Raw genomic sequence first — 14,297 nt, 5'->3', positions numbered from 1 at the left:
GTCTGAGGATCTGGACTGTCAGGTGGCCTGGTGAGCAAGGCATTGCCCGGGACGGTGATCCCAGTTCAGCAGCTTCCCTGAGAGAGCAAGTACTGACAGGAGTCAGCGTGTGGAGCAGGAGCTCCTAGAAGGTAACCCAGCGTATGGGGTGCTGTGCGGTCACCCATGGCAACTGGTCAGATAAGGATCTGTGTGTTTAGAGACCGCGACCCAATGTCATGTGCGCTATATGACTAGAGACATTGATGAACTGTTCGGCGTATGGACACCCACGGTAACTGGACGAAGTGAAAGGTCCAGCATGTTCAGTGTCCGTGAGATAAAGCCGAATATGAAGTGTCTAAAGATAAAGCTGCAACTTAATGTCACCGGTTGGTGCCTATTGTGTTCTATGAAGTGTATATGATGAACTGTGCATAATCAGGTTTATGATGCCATAATAAACCATGTGGACTGTTTAAGTAGACAAACCGTGCCTAAGTGCTTGAGTCCCGTGCCAGGCGAGCGGCCACTACACCCAGTAAGTGCAATCTTACAATACATATGAGGTTTTCATAGTCGCTCCTAATAATTGTAGGTCTCTTGGATTCCTATAAAGTGGACCCTACTCTGTACAGTTGTATTATTGAACTCAATATCTTTATTATAAATTTTGTCAAAGACCTTAATTTTACACAACAAAAACTCAATATTTGATCGAGATATGCAAAAGCTTTTATGCTGTAATGCACGTTACAACCACTATAAGGCCACATATAGAATAATCGTCTCTGGACAGAGTATCACATAATCATTTTTGTTTCTTTTTTCCTGGACTGGTTTTCTTATGCTACTCAGTTAAAAACTTTCTGTGAACACGACTGTAGATTTCATTGAATTAATGTACTGGAGCGTCGAATTATGGCCCCAGGTGCATACAAACTGCACATAGGAAGGAAATGACCATTATCAGGCAGCTCTCATTGGCTAACAGTAGATGTCCTGATTATCTATATAGCAGAGAGTTAATTAGTGGTTCGTCCAATTTGTGAGTCCTTTATGGTCGTTTCATTTCATGAATTACCATTGTAATAGCACAGAAGCACTGTGGAGTATTAGCCATTATCATAATATTACTGCTCCAAACAACTGGTTGATATCCATGGATAGAGGGTGCTACTGATGTAAAGGCAGAGACCCTGATTCCAGTGATGTCTCACTTACTGGGGTGCTTGCTGATAAAACTGTGATTTTATAAAATCTGCATCAGAGTTCTAGTAAACCTGATAAAACCATATAGTTGTCCATAATCATAAGCTCTGTATAATCCTGCCCCATCACTGATTGGAAGCTTTCTGCCTATGCAGAGTGTACACGGAAAGCTGCCAATCAGTGATGTGGGCGGGGGTTTTACAGAGCTCAGCATTCAAAGAAAACTGGGATTGTATCAAAACTGCAGGAAGCAGCTCAATAAGTCATACATCGCTGGAAACAGGGTCTCTGCCCCCATGTTATGCTGTGGTAGCAAAAACCTGGTGACAGATTCCCTTTCATTCTTGGACTGTGTTGGGGATTTAGAGCTGTGTAACAGAAAACCGCTATAAAAGTCTAATAAGAGATCAAGAAGCACATTGTATGAGATCACAATAACAAGATGGACGTTCATTAATGCCCCATTCACACGCATGATGGCGGTGTACTCGGTATTACAGGCTTGAAAAAACTCTATTTATAAGAAGACTTTAAAATAATCAGATTACAAAGTGTCTCTTTGATGAGACCTCCAGAAATCAGCTATGGAGAAATCTGATCATACGTTTCACTGCAGCGCCACCAAAGGGGAAATTAGGTATTACACCCTGTCCATTCCAATCAATCATTGGCGTAATGTGGATCCGGACAAATTCATAAAACACAATGCCATCTATGTAAGCTATGAGCAAGAGGTGATGGGTGATTGTGGCATGTACCATGTTGTATGTAAGCTATGAGCAAGAGGTGATGGGTGATTGTGGCATGTATCATGTTGTATGTAAGCTATGAACAGGAGGTGATGGCGGCGTGTATCATGTTGTATGTAAGCTATGATCAAGGGGTGATGGGTGATGACGGCGTGTTCCATGTTGTATGTAAGCTATGGACAGGAGGTGATGGCGGCGTGTACCATGTTGTAGTAAGCTATGAACAAGAGGTGATGGGTGATGGTGGCGTGTACCATGTTGTATGTAAGCTATGAGCAAGAGGTGATGGGTGATGGTGGCCTGTACCATGTTGTATGTAAGCTATGGACAAGAGGTGATGGGTGATGACGGCGTGTTCCATGTTGTATGTAAGCTATGGACAGGAGGTGATGGGTGATTGCGGCGTGTACCATGTTGTATGTAAGCTATGATCAAGAGGTGATGGGTGATGGTGGCGTGTACCATGTTGTATGTAAGCTATGATCAAGAGGTGATGGGTGATGGTGGCGTGTACCATGTTGTATGTAAGCTATGGACAAGAGGTGATCGGTGATGGCGGCGTGTACCATGTTGTATGTAAGCTATGATCAAGAGGTGATGGGTGATGGTGGCGTGTACCATGTTGTATGTAAGCTATGGACAAGAGGTGATGGGTGATGACGGCGTGTTCCATGTTGTATGTAAGCTATGGACAGGAGGTGATGGGTGATTGCGGCGTGTACCATGTTGTATGTAAGCTATGATCAAGAGGTGATGGGTGATGACAGCATGTTCCATGATTTATGTAAGCTATGGAGAGGAGGTGATGGCGGCGTGTACCATGTTGTATGTAAGCTATGAACAAGAGGTGATGGGTGATGGTGGCGTGTACCATGTTGTATGTAAGCTATGAGCAAGAGGTGATGGGTGATGGTGGCGTGTACCATGTTGTATGTAAGCTATGGACAAGAGGTGATGGGTGATGGGGGCGTGTACCATGTTGTATGTAAGCTATGGACAAGAGGTGATGGGTGATGGTGGCGTGTACCATGTTGTATGAAAGCTATGGACAAGAGGTGATGGGTGATGGTGGCGTGTACCATGTTGTATGCAAGCTATGGACAAGAGGTGATGGGTGATGGTGGCGTGTACCATGTTGTATGTAAGCTATGGACAAGAGGTGATGGGTGATGGGGGCGTGTACCATGTCGTATGTAAGCTATGGACAAGAGGTGATGGGTGATGGTGGCGTGTACCATGTTGTATGTAAGCTATGGACAAGAGGTGATGGGTGATGGCGGCGTGTACCATGTCGTATGTAAGCTATGGACAAGAGGTGATGGGTGATGACGGCGTGTTCCATGTTGTATGTAAGCTATGGACAAGAGGTGATGGGTGATTGTGGCGTGTTCCATGTTGTATGTAAGCTATGGACAAGAGGTGATGGGTGATTGTGGCGTGTACCATGTTGTATGTAAGCTATGATCAAGAGGTGATGGGTGATTGCGGCGTGTACCATGTTGTATGTAAGCTATGGACAAGAGGTGATGGGTGATGGTGGCGTGTACCATGTTGTATGTAAGCTATGGACAAGAGGTGATGGGTGATGGCGGCGTGTACCATGTCGTATGTAAGCTATGGACAAGAGGTGATGGGTGATGACGGCGTGTTCCATGTTGTATGTAAGCTATGGACAAGAGGTGATGGGTGATTGTGGCGTGTTCCATGTTGTATGTAAGCTATGGACAAGAGGTGATGGGTGATTGCGGCATGTACCATGTTGTATGTAAGCTATAGACAAGAGGTGATGGGTGATTGCGGCGTGTGCCATGTTGTATGTAAGCTATGAACAAGATGTGATGGGTGATTGCGGCGTGTACCATGTTGTATGTAAGCTATGATCAAGAGGTGATGGGTGATTGCGGCGTGTACCATGTTGTATGTAAGCTATAGACAAGAGGTGATGGGTGATTGTGGCGTGTACCATGTTGTATGTAAGCTATGGACAAGAGGTGATGGGTGATTGCGGCGTGTACTATGTTGTATGTAAGCTATGGACAAGAGGTGATGGGTGATTGCGGCGTGTACCATGTTGTATGTAAGCTATAGACAAGAGGTGATGGGTGATTGCGGGATGTACCATGTTGTATGTAAGCTATGGACAAGAGGTGATGGGTGATTGTGGCGTGTACCATGTTGTATGTAAGCTATGGACAAGAGGTGATGGGTGATTGCGGCGTGTACCATGTTGTATGTAAGCTATAGACAAGAGGTGATGGGTGATTGCGGCGTGTACCATGTTGTATGTAACCTATGGACAAGAGGTGATGGGTGATGGTGGCGTGTACCATGTTGTATGAAAGCTATGGACAAGAGGTGATGGGTGATTGCGGCGTGTACTATGTTGTATGTAAGCTATGGACAAGAGGTGATGGGTGATTGCGGCGTGTACCATGTTGTATGTAAGCTATAGACAAGAGGTGATGGGTGATTGCGGCATGTACCATGTTGTATGTAAGCTATGGACAAGAGGTGATGGGTGATTGTGGCGTGTACCATGTTGTATGTAAGCTATGGACAAGAGGTGATGGGTGATTGCGGCGTGTACCATGTTGTATGTAAGCTATAGACAAGAGGTGATGGGTGATTGCGGCGTGTACCATGTTGTATGTAACCTATGGACAAGAGGTGATGGGTGATGGTGGCGTGTACCATGTTGTATGAAAGCTATGGACAAGAGGTGATGGGTGATGGTGGCGTGTACCATGTTGTATGCAAGCTATGGACAAGAGGTGATGGGTGATGGTGGCGTGTACCATGTTGTATGTAAGCTATGGACAAGAGGTGATGGGTGATGGTGGCGTGTACCATGTTGTATGAAAGCTATGGACAAGAGGTGATGGGTGATGGTGGCGTGTACCATGTTGTATGTAAGCTATGGACAAGAGGTGATGGGTGATGGTGGCGTGTACCATGTTGTATGTAAGCTATGGACAAGAGGTGATGGGTGATGGTGGCGTGTACCATGTTGTATGTAAGCTATGGACAAGAGGTGATGGGTGATGGCGGCGTGTACCATGTCATATGCTCAGTTATTATCGATACAGTCTGGCATCTCACACGAGGATGAGGAGACTTTAGGAGACCATGTTCCTTGTAGTCTAGAAGTTGGTCACCTGCAATTCTTCAAAAAACTAAAAGGGGTTTGCAACAAGTTGAACATTCTCTCCATGTGAATGGGGCAGTGTCGATTATATGCACACCTAATCCATTCTTTCTTACAAGATTTTGGCGGATCAGCCAAATGCTGAAGTCCCCTAAAGGATGAACGGAGCGGAGGTGCACATGACCGACCACCACTCCATTAACACAAGGCTTTAGAGTGATCCCAGAACAGTGACCAGTGGGTTATCCACTATTTGGTACAACCTCTTGGACAGGTGACAACGTATTAGGTACTACCAATGGCTTGTTTTCGTTCAATAGAATGCATGTTCCATAATTATTAGAAAAATCCACTTTGTTTTCAGCAGGTCTTGATAACCAATCAAAAGGCCATCCTTGTCATGGATAAGAAGAACAGAGAAGAAGAGACACTCAGCTCTGTCAAATAAAGGTCCAACTTCATCTGTTGTCTCTCTGTTAATCCAGAACGTCCTAAGATGATATGGGACAATGAGATTTCTAAATTTAGGGAAATTAAAGAGCAACTAAATTTTTTTCATCTTTTTTTTCTTCTTAATTAGAATATAAGTGAAAATAAGAAACTCTGAAATATATCTTAATAGATAAAATTCCTCTTTCCCTTATGATATCAGTCAATCTCCAATTTCAAAAACTGCTCAAATCTGTCTACGGTTCTGTCTTCAGTAATTCATCAAATAACAACTGCTGCTTATGGGAGGAGGAAGAAGCAGGAAGGGAGACAGAGGCAAAGAGACCCAGAGAAGCTGCTGCACCTTCTAGTGATTAGAGCCTAGTGAGGAGTAATCTATTAAATGGCAGAAGTAAGACCAGAAATAGAATTATTTTTTATGTGCGGACACTGAACAGCTTATTCTGAAAAGTCACCAGAAATTCTAAGTACAATGACAGTCGCAGACATTTATTATTTACGTTCAGTACATTGGACAGCTCATTTTATGGGATTCACTTTGACAATTTAGCACTTTGGACAGGTCATTTCTTTAGGTTTTCCTTATTAGAATAGTACAATTAATATAAAAAATATTAAAAGTTCAGAGTCGTCAGTGGTTGATATGATACTGAATGTCTTTGCTTAAGAAACAGGAAATCCCTCCATGTTTTGTGACCGTCAAACATCCGCGAGATATGCAACCATAGGGACTCGAACATATTTTTAGAGCACTCCGAAGAGACTCGGTGAACACCTGAGCATGCTCAGATAACACCTTATTCGAGCAATTTCACTCATCACTAGTATCAACTGCTTGAGCATTGTGGTGCTTGGGTATGCTCATTACTCAATCACGGGTGCTCGAGTCCGTGCTCTCAAGTTTCGCTGCTATTAGGCTGCATGGAATAGGAATAGTAGTGTTTTGGTAGAGGTGTATTTTTACTTTGTCCAAAATGCAGCATTTTACAGTAGGTTTTTGCTATCTAAATGGGGAAATCATAATGTAGCAGTGGAGACACAGATTTCAGGGATGTGTCCCTTATTAGGCTATTTCCATACAATGAACATTTCATCACCAGGAGATTATCTCTGTCTGGACTACAGCTCATGTGAGCCCTGGTCCGACCACGTCCCCTCCTCTGATTTCCAGCTCACTGTCAATAAACAATGTAGCTCTGCTACAGCTCAAAACTCTAGATTGTGCCACAACTGCTGCACCCAGTACACTAAGTGACACATCGCTGGAATCAGGGTCTCTATTCCTACATTATGCTGCTCTCAGATCAGGTAGCAAAAACCTGCTGACAGATTCCCTATAAATTAGACTTTCAGTGCTGAACAATACAATATTCTGCTTTTAGTCTCTTTTTTTTAGTGCAGCTGGTACAAAAGTGAACTTTCTTGGACACATCTGGAGCTGGCTGTGTAGGAGTAAATAATTTGGGTGTTTCCAAAGGTCATTGTAACTACCATTACTGTGCATCAGAGGCAGCTGCGTCCCCCAAAATGTTCCAAGAATAATAAAAAAAAAGCTGTTCCAAAATGATCTTGGTCCCGTGCGCTGTGTAATCTGCACAGCTTCATTAGAAATAAATGGAGAGGCCATTATGTGTTGTAGCCGCAGAATAGCCATCGTTGCGATCGCGTTACCGCTGCTGCTCGGAGCCTCGATACAGTCAGTATAAAACATCCTAGAAGAGATTATCCAATAGCGGCGTTTAAGCAAAGCTCGTAGTCAGCCTACTAAATAGGTTAAATCCCACAGTGCAGCGTACAAGACATGTCTGATTAACTCCGGAGCAATCTCGGGCCCAGTGGGAGCTAATATCGTTATGTTCTTCTGCATACACTTCCGTGCCTGCAACAAAATTGACCACTGTGCAAGTGAAGAACATCTAATCCCCCATCGAATCGTGGACGAGGCCTCTTGGCTATGGCAACTAGTAGCAGAGCCATGAGACTGCACGTATGGGAGGAAGCCGTGTCTGAATAGGAGCTGGTCTACGGCTTCTTCCAGTTACCGGTCTTGTCTCCACCTTTCTTTATAGTCTTCCCATCTTTTTCATATTCCAGCTCACAGTCCTTAAAAAAAATTATCTACTATAGCTCCGCCATATAAAATAATAGCAGCTAAACTCACCTCCGGTGCGGGTGATGACGGCACAAGCTTTCCTAGGGCTCACCTGACATTATGTCACGCAAACCCTGCAGCCATTCAGTGGCCACTTCCTACTCACATCCTTCTGACTTAACTGACATCCATAGAAAGAGAACAGCAGCAGCGCTGACTTCTTCTGGTCAGTTTCTAACCTTATGGGAAGTGAGAGGGAACTTTAACTCTTGGTGCTTCTTTATCACAATTGCGAGATCCTTCTGACTGCGGAGTCTTAAAGATACATTATTGATGTTACATAGATGGGTCTTGTAATGTCAGCCTTAAGACCCCCATATACATTAGACTTAAGCTGGCCATAAATGTCTCTAGATTGATATAGAAGGGTTAATAGTTTGCCTTTAAATGCCTTTTGTCTTTAATTGCTAGAATTACTAGAATCTGTTGATGCAGTAGTCTGATGGTCTCCGCTTCAAGGAGACTACACTTCTTATCATGTATGTTCTCAATAGTCAGCCACAACATGCTCCGGGTACGTGAGAAATAAAGGTCAGTATGACCCTCGGTGATGGTGGGGGCTACATGAATTACATTGAGAGTTACATTTGTTGTAAATGGTATAAAATATTGCCTTTTGCTGCATTATATCAGATAAAAGTGACTTGCTCACAGAATATGTGTGAGGTGTCCTTTGTCTCCAAGCGCGCTTGTAAAATGACGGGCGTAACCTCCTGATTTGGCCTCACTGGTGATCTGTCATGTCTGACATTGGGTTAGAGCGCAAACAGCTATGACAAGATAAACAGTGCTTCAGCCAATCGTTCTACAGACGGCCATTTCAGCCAACACTCCCATACACGGGAGCGTTTCTCCAGCCAAATGCTTCTGTGTTCTCTGTGAGAAAGTCACTGACCGACATCAGCCTTATATATGGTAGGCTGTCGGCCAAAATTGTTGATATCAGCGGGGTTGGCAGACGTTAATTTAATTTGTATGGGGTACTCCAAACTCTCCCCGACAGATGAGGTCACAGGACATTTCAGAATGCTTATCCCATTGCTGTCGGCGAGATAAGCCGCCGTCAGAGGACTTTGGCAGTGGCTCTCTTATAGAGAACACAGGAGCGCCGTGCAGAGAATGGTCAAGTGAATACTAGGACTTGTTCGGCCAACATCCATCTATTGTGTACGAGTCCCCTTTGCTTTCATATGATCAAAGTTGTGAATTGTGATTATTCAGCACGTTTTTTCGGGTTAATCCATTTATATTCACAAAAAAATGCCTCCTTTATGAGTAGCAGGTAGAGCAAATAATGCTGCCATGTGCCAGCAGTACCTAGACTGAAATTTCAGTAAGTCTAAAGAGAATCGGCCACACTGGAAAAAGGCTCTGAGCTACTGAAGTATGTGGAGACCAAGACATACTATTAATTTGGATCGTCACCATGTAATGCTTTATTTCCCCTGTGGAGGCACTGCAGGATAACTGAACACTTACAGGCAGGTATCATCATATACTTCAGTTGATCACTGAAGGTCCGAGCAGGTGGGACACTTTGTGATCTGCTTATTATCAAGTGACTCCAACAAACAGTGACTGATCAAAATGGAGAACCACTTTATTATAGGGCAGGGAAAAAGCTAATTTTCTGGCTCTGACAATTAATATCATGTTCTAATACAACACTTGGTTCACCTCGCTGGGGTAAGGTTTTTTCAACGACCCATTGATTTGCATTGCTGATTTTGTTCCAACCCTTAGATCAAAATCAGACATATCTCCGCGATTTTCCAGGGACATCGCGATCTTTGAAAAATCACAAGCGTATGAATGGCCCCGTAGACTATCACACGTACAAATATTATCCATGAAAATACAGATAGTACTTATACATGAACATCAGGTCTCTGAATGAGCCCTCAGTCACAACCCTTTTACTGTAGGCCGCACTCTTGGCCAAATATACTGCAAAAATTGTCTAAAACCCATCACATCTAGGTTGGAATCACAATTGTAGATCATTGTCTTCTAGAAGAATTACCTCTAGAGAATGTGATGCTTTATGGCAGAATGTGGAGTACCAAGACCTCCCCCCTCCATGGGCAAGGAGGGTGGACGCCGCTGGCCCGTTGGCGCTGTGGGCGGACGCGGCCCGGGCAGCTATGACCCCCACAGGGTGCATTTCCTCTGTGGCGGTGTGCCGCGACTTTCTCCGGACCGGCTGTGAAGGCCTCGGGGGTGGAAGGGATCTGCACATACAACTTTAACCATCTGACTGCTGGGCATGCTTATGGCTCTATGTGGACTATTAGACGTAGCCCATGGAGCAGTGGTCAGTATAGTCTAACCCTATGATCGCCTGTTATGAGAACACACAAGTTTCATGGGAAGATCTTCCACTATGTCAAAGAATCACTGGGGTGGAATCCCTGGATCTGGACAGCTGAAGTCGTGAAGATGTTTTCCTTGGATGTGTCTAATTGTCCACTGCAATCAGCGGATATTCCGGAAACCTATGGTGCCTCAATTACCATTGATTTCCACCTGTCTCTCCTGTGTAGACAACAATCAGGACATCAATCAGGACATCAGTGGGGGTCCCATCGCTATGTCCTCCACCGATGCACTCCATTGTCTCTAATGCTTCTCATTAGTAACACATTTACCATGCTGGTATTTCCACCACTTTAGGCCCTTGGTCCACTTGCAGAGTCCAGCAATGAGCATCATGCACTGAGACATGTACAACACGTGGAGAAACAGCCCCCGACAGGGCCAAATTGAAGTCGCAATCAATACACACCAGTGCAAATACTGGAGGTGCTGGGCACACGGAGAGTCCTAGGTTTCCGCTTTCTGCCCAGGATTGATGGGATCTGACAGATTCACCTCCTAGTTAGTGTTTATTTTTAATATCAAAGAACCTGTTGATTAAACGTGATACTGTAAAGCTCAGTCTTGTGAAATGGCAGAGATAGACGGATAAGCCTCCGCAAACAGCGAGGACGGACAGCGAGAGGTGAAAAATGATGAATCAATGACATCTTCTAGGGCAAAGGAGTCAGACAAGTGTAGAAACCTAGAACGTGATAATAAATAGCAAATATTGGACCCATCTATCTAAATTTCAGGTCTGCGGCTAAAATGATATTGTGTTATGCTTAATCGGATGTCTGTACCCAAGGTTCTATCTTTTTACCAAATGCTTGATGATAATCTTTCCAGCAAGCCATCGTCTCGATCACAGTTCTTCATTTTGGAAAGGGAAAGTCGATGCTAATGAGAGAATGATATTCATTCTCATTTACCTTTTTAGTGCTAATAATGCTATACGGGCCATATGCAGCTCTCCAGTGCCTGGAGTGCGGAACTAATGGAAAGGTAAATTCATAGGGAGCCACCAGCGTCCCCTGAATAATGAACAGGCACCTGATCTGGAGTGATCCGATTGCTGCATACACATTAAATAGGACCATACTCGGGACTACAGAGCAGGAGAAGAACCTGGGTATTCCGGTTACAAGTAAGCTGAGCAGCAGTACTCAATGTCAAGCAGCAGCTGCAAAAGCAAACAAGATTTTAGGATGTATAAAAAGAGAAATAAAATCCAGTGATACCAACGTATTTTTACCCCTCTACAAATCACTTGTGAGGCCATATCTAGAATATGGGATCCAGTTTTTTGGCTCCACATTTAAAAACATAATATTTGGAAGTTAGAACCAGTTTTAAGGTGGCAACCAGATTACTACAAGGATCCATTCCATTGTGGGTTATAAATACTCTAGCGCTAGAGATGTATAACTGGTGGAGAAAGGTTGAACAGAATAGACCTTAGTCCATTTTCAACCTATATAACTATGTCTGACTATGGTAGGCTGATGCCCACAGAAAAGAAATTCAGAACAGCTTTCATTGTACCAAACCGGTTTCAGAAAAACAAGTTGAGTGGTGATTGGTTGCTATGGGCATTAAAGACAGTTTTCACCATTTCTCTCTGAGCGCTTTTTCTGGAATTTTCAGTTGTCTCTAAGCCAGTGGACAGAGATGACCTACTATGATGTCTCCCATACACAACACACTCAAGTACAAGAAGGGCTCCAGCTCTCTTATCTTTATGTAGCACAGAAGCAGCATGGAGTGTAATATATTCATGGTTTTTATTATTGTTTGCTTACAGGAGGCGAGGGATTCAGTGAAATTAGGCGTTGGGTGAGTATAGCTGTTTGTTATTTTTTAATAAAAATGGAAAAGTGTGTTGTTTTATTTCTAATAAAATACTTTATTCTGGCCGTATCTTTATTTATGATATAACTATAAGATTGGTAACGGATTGGTGTCTTATAGACACCTCTCCATTACTAAGCCCTGAGATTGATGTCACCTGACAATACAAAGGTGACATCAACCCCACAATTACCTCGCTTGCCACTGCTACAGGGCAAGTGGGAAGAGCCGAGCAAAGCATCAGAATTGGCACATCTAATAGATGTGCCTTCTCTGGGCAGCTGCGGGCTGCTATTTTTAGGCTGGGGTAGTCACTATCCATGACATCTTACCAGTCTGAGAATACCAGCTCCCAGCTGTCTGCTTTAGCATAGCTGGTTGTCAAAAATGGGGGAACTCCAAGACTTTTTTTAATTGTTTAATTTAAATAATTAAAAAATACGCCATGGGGACCCCTCTATTCTTGATAACCAGCCTTTCTAACATTGATAGCTGAGGGTTGCAACCCTAAGCTATCAGTTTTGCCTGGCTGGTTATAGAAAATACAGATCCAAACCTATTTGTTGGGTCCAGTATAAAAATATTTGGCTTTCCCATTGACTTGCATTGGATCGGCTATTCGGCACGAATACATGGATATTAGAAAGTATTTGTGCCGCTTTTTCCGAATCCGGGACACAGGTCACAGCCAAAGTTGCCGTGTAGTTCTACCCTATGGTCATGTTCACACCTTCAGTCTTTGGTCAGTATTTTACATCAATATTTTTAAGCCAAAACCAGAAGTGGATCAATCCAAGGAAAAATATAATAGAAACCCGTCACCTCTTCTGAATTTTTCACCCACTCCTGGTTTCGGCTATTCGGTCTATGGAGGAAATTCCCATTACTGAGCGTAAATCCTTTGCAGAGCGCTCAGTGTTATTACACTGAAAGAATAACTTTCTCCTTAATTTTAATTTTGCCTAAGTATACAACGCACAATATAATTACAACGGAGGGAATAATTGAAGATATTTAATCACACCCAACCTAAATGATAATATATTATTTAATCATATCACGCGCTAACGTAAGCGTCTACCGGAGTTCTACAGGAGTATATTATGTGAAAAGAGCCTTTCAGTTTTCTACTTGAGATAACAAGAGTGAACATCAGTGGAATAAACTGCTATCATTACTTCTACAAATGGCCACGGCACCAGATAATTATCGGAGATCTGTTACTGTTCATGTTTAATTAACAGCCATATTTGCAATTATCTGGTAATCTCATGACATGATCATTCTATTTTAAACAGTGGCTGTCAGATGACTCCATATCCCGTGTGCCTTCTGCTTGTTTATTCACATTTAAAAGGGATTGTGGGAGAATTTTTCTTAAAAAAGGCTGCTTTCTTCCAGACATAGCGCCACTCTTGTCCATGGCGATGTCTGGTATTGCAGGTCAGTCTTATTAAAGTTAATAGGCTGAGTACAATACGATTCCTCTGAAAGCCCATGTGTGAAGTGATAAGACCACCCCAATGAAATTCAGAAATTTGAGAAAAATGTTACAAAATTAGCAATTTTCTGAATTTGAATGATTATCCCTTTAATCCAGATAGTCATACCACAGCAAAACATTAATAAACAACATTTCCCACATGTCGGCTTTACATCAGCACCATTTGTAAAATGTTATTTTATTTTCTTAGTATTTTAGGAGGTTTAAAAATGTAGCAGCAACTTTTCATTTTTTCAAGGAAACTTACAAAAGGTATTTTTTGGGGGACTTATCCATGTTTGAAGTGACTTTAGGGGTCTCATATATTGGGAAACCCCCAAACGTGATACCATTTTAAAAACAGCGCCCCCAGACATATCGAAAACTGCTGTCAGGTAGTTTATTAACCCTTCAGTTGCTTTTCAGGAATTAATGCAAGGTGACATGATAGGAATGACAATGTGCATTTTTACCACCTAAATGCCTCTAACTTCTGAACAGGTTACAACAGCCGGCAGAGTCTTAGGCCAGAATTTCGTCATGAATTGCCAATCGCAAACATCAGGACCACAAAATCATGATCTGAGGGCACCAATTGGGATTAGGAGGAAGCCCCCACACTCTGTTAACTATTTATATGATGTAGTCACTATTGACAGAGGCATCTAAGGGGCTAAACTGATGTGGAAGGTGCAAACACTGATCGTGGCTGATGCAGTAAGTTGTCAGCTATAGTGTACAGCCGACAGCTGCTGGATTGTCACCTGTATGGCGATTCTATTCTCTTATATCTCAGGTCAGTAAAAAGACGTAGTGGCTGTCATTAAAGGGTTAAATTATTTTGGTAGTGAAAAAAAAGTCAGGAGTTTACATTTTCCAAGACCCATAACGTTTTAATTTTTCTGTCGATGGATCTAC

At 43.0% G+C, this 14,297-nt stretch overlaps 1 protein-coding gene across 2 annotated transcripts in view; it reads right to left on the bottom strand.

Moving 5' to 3' along the window:
- Positions 1–14,297, bottom strand: part of LRRTM4 (leucine rich repeat transmembrane neuronal 4) — an 894,177-nt gene that overhangs the window by 441,342 nt on the left and 438,538 nt on the right. The window lies entirely within an intron of this gene.

This window comes from Ranitomeya imitator, chromosome 4 (assembly GCF_032444005.1).
Source record: "Ranitomeya imitator isolate aRanImi1 chromosome 4, aRanImi1.pri, whole genome shotgun sequence".
Lineage (NCBI taxonomy): Eukaryota > Metazoa > Chordata > Amphibia > Anura > Dendrobatidae > Ranitomeya > Ranitomeya imitator.
Note: the sequence above shows the minus strand (reverse complement) of the source record. Positions and strands in the feature narration are given on the sequence as shown.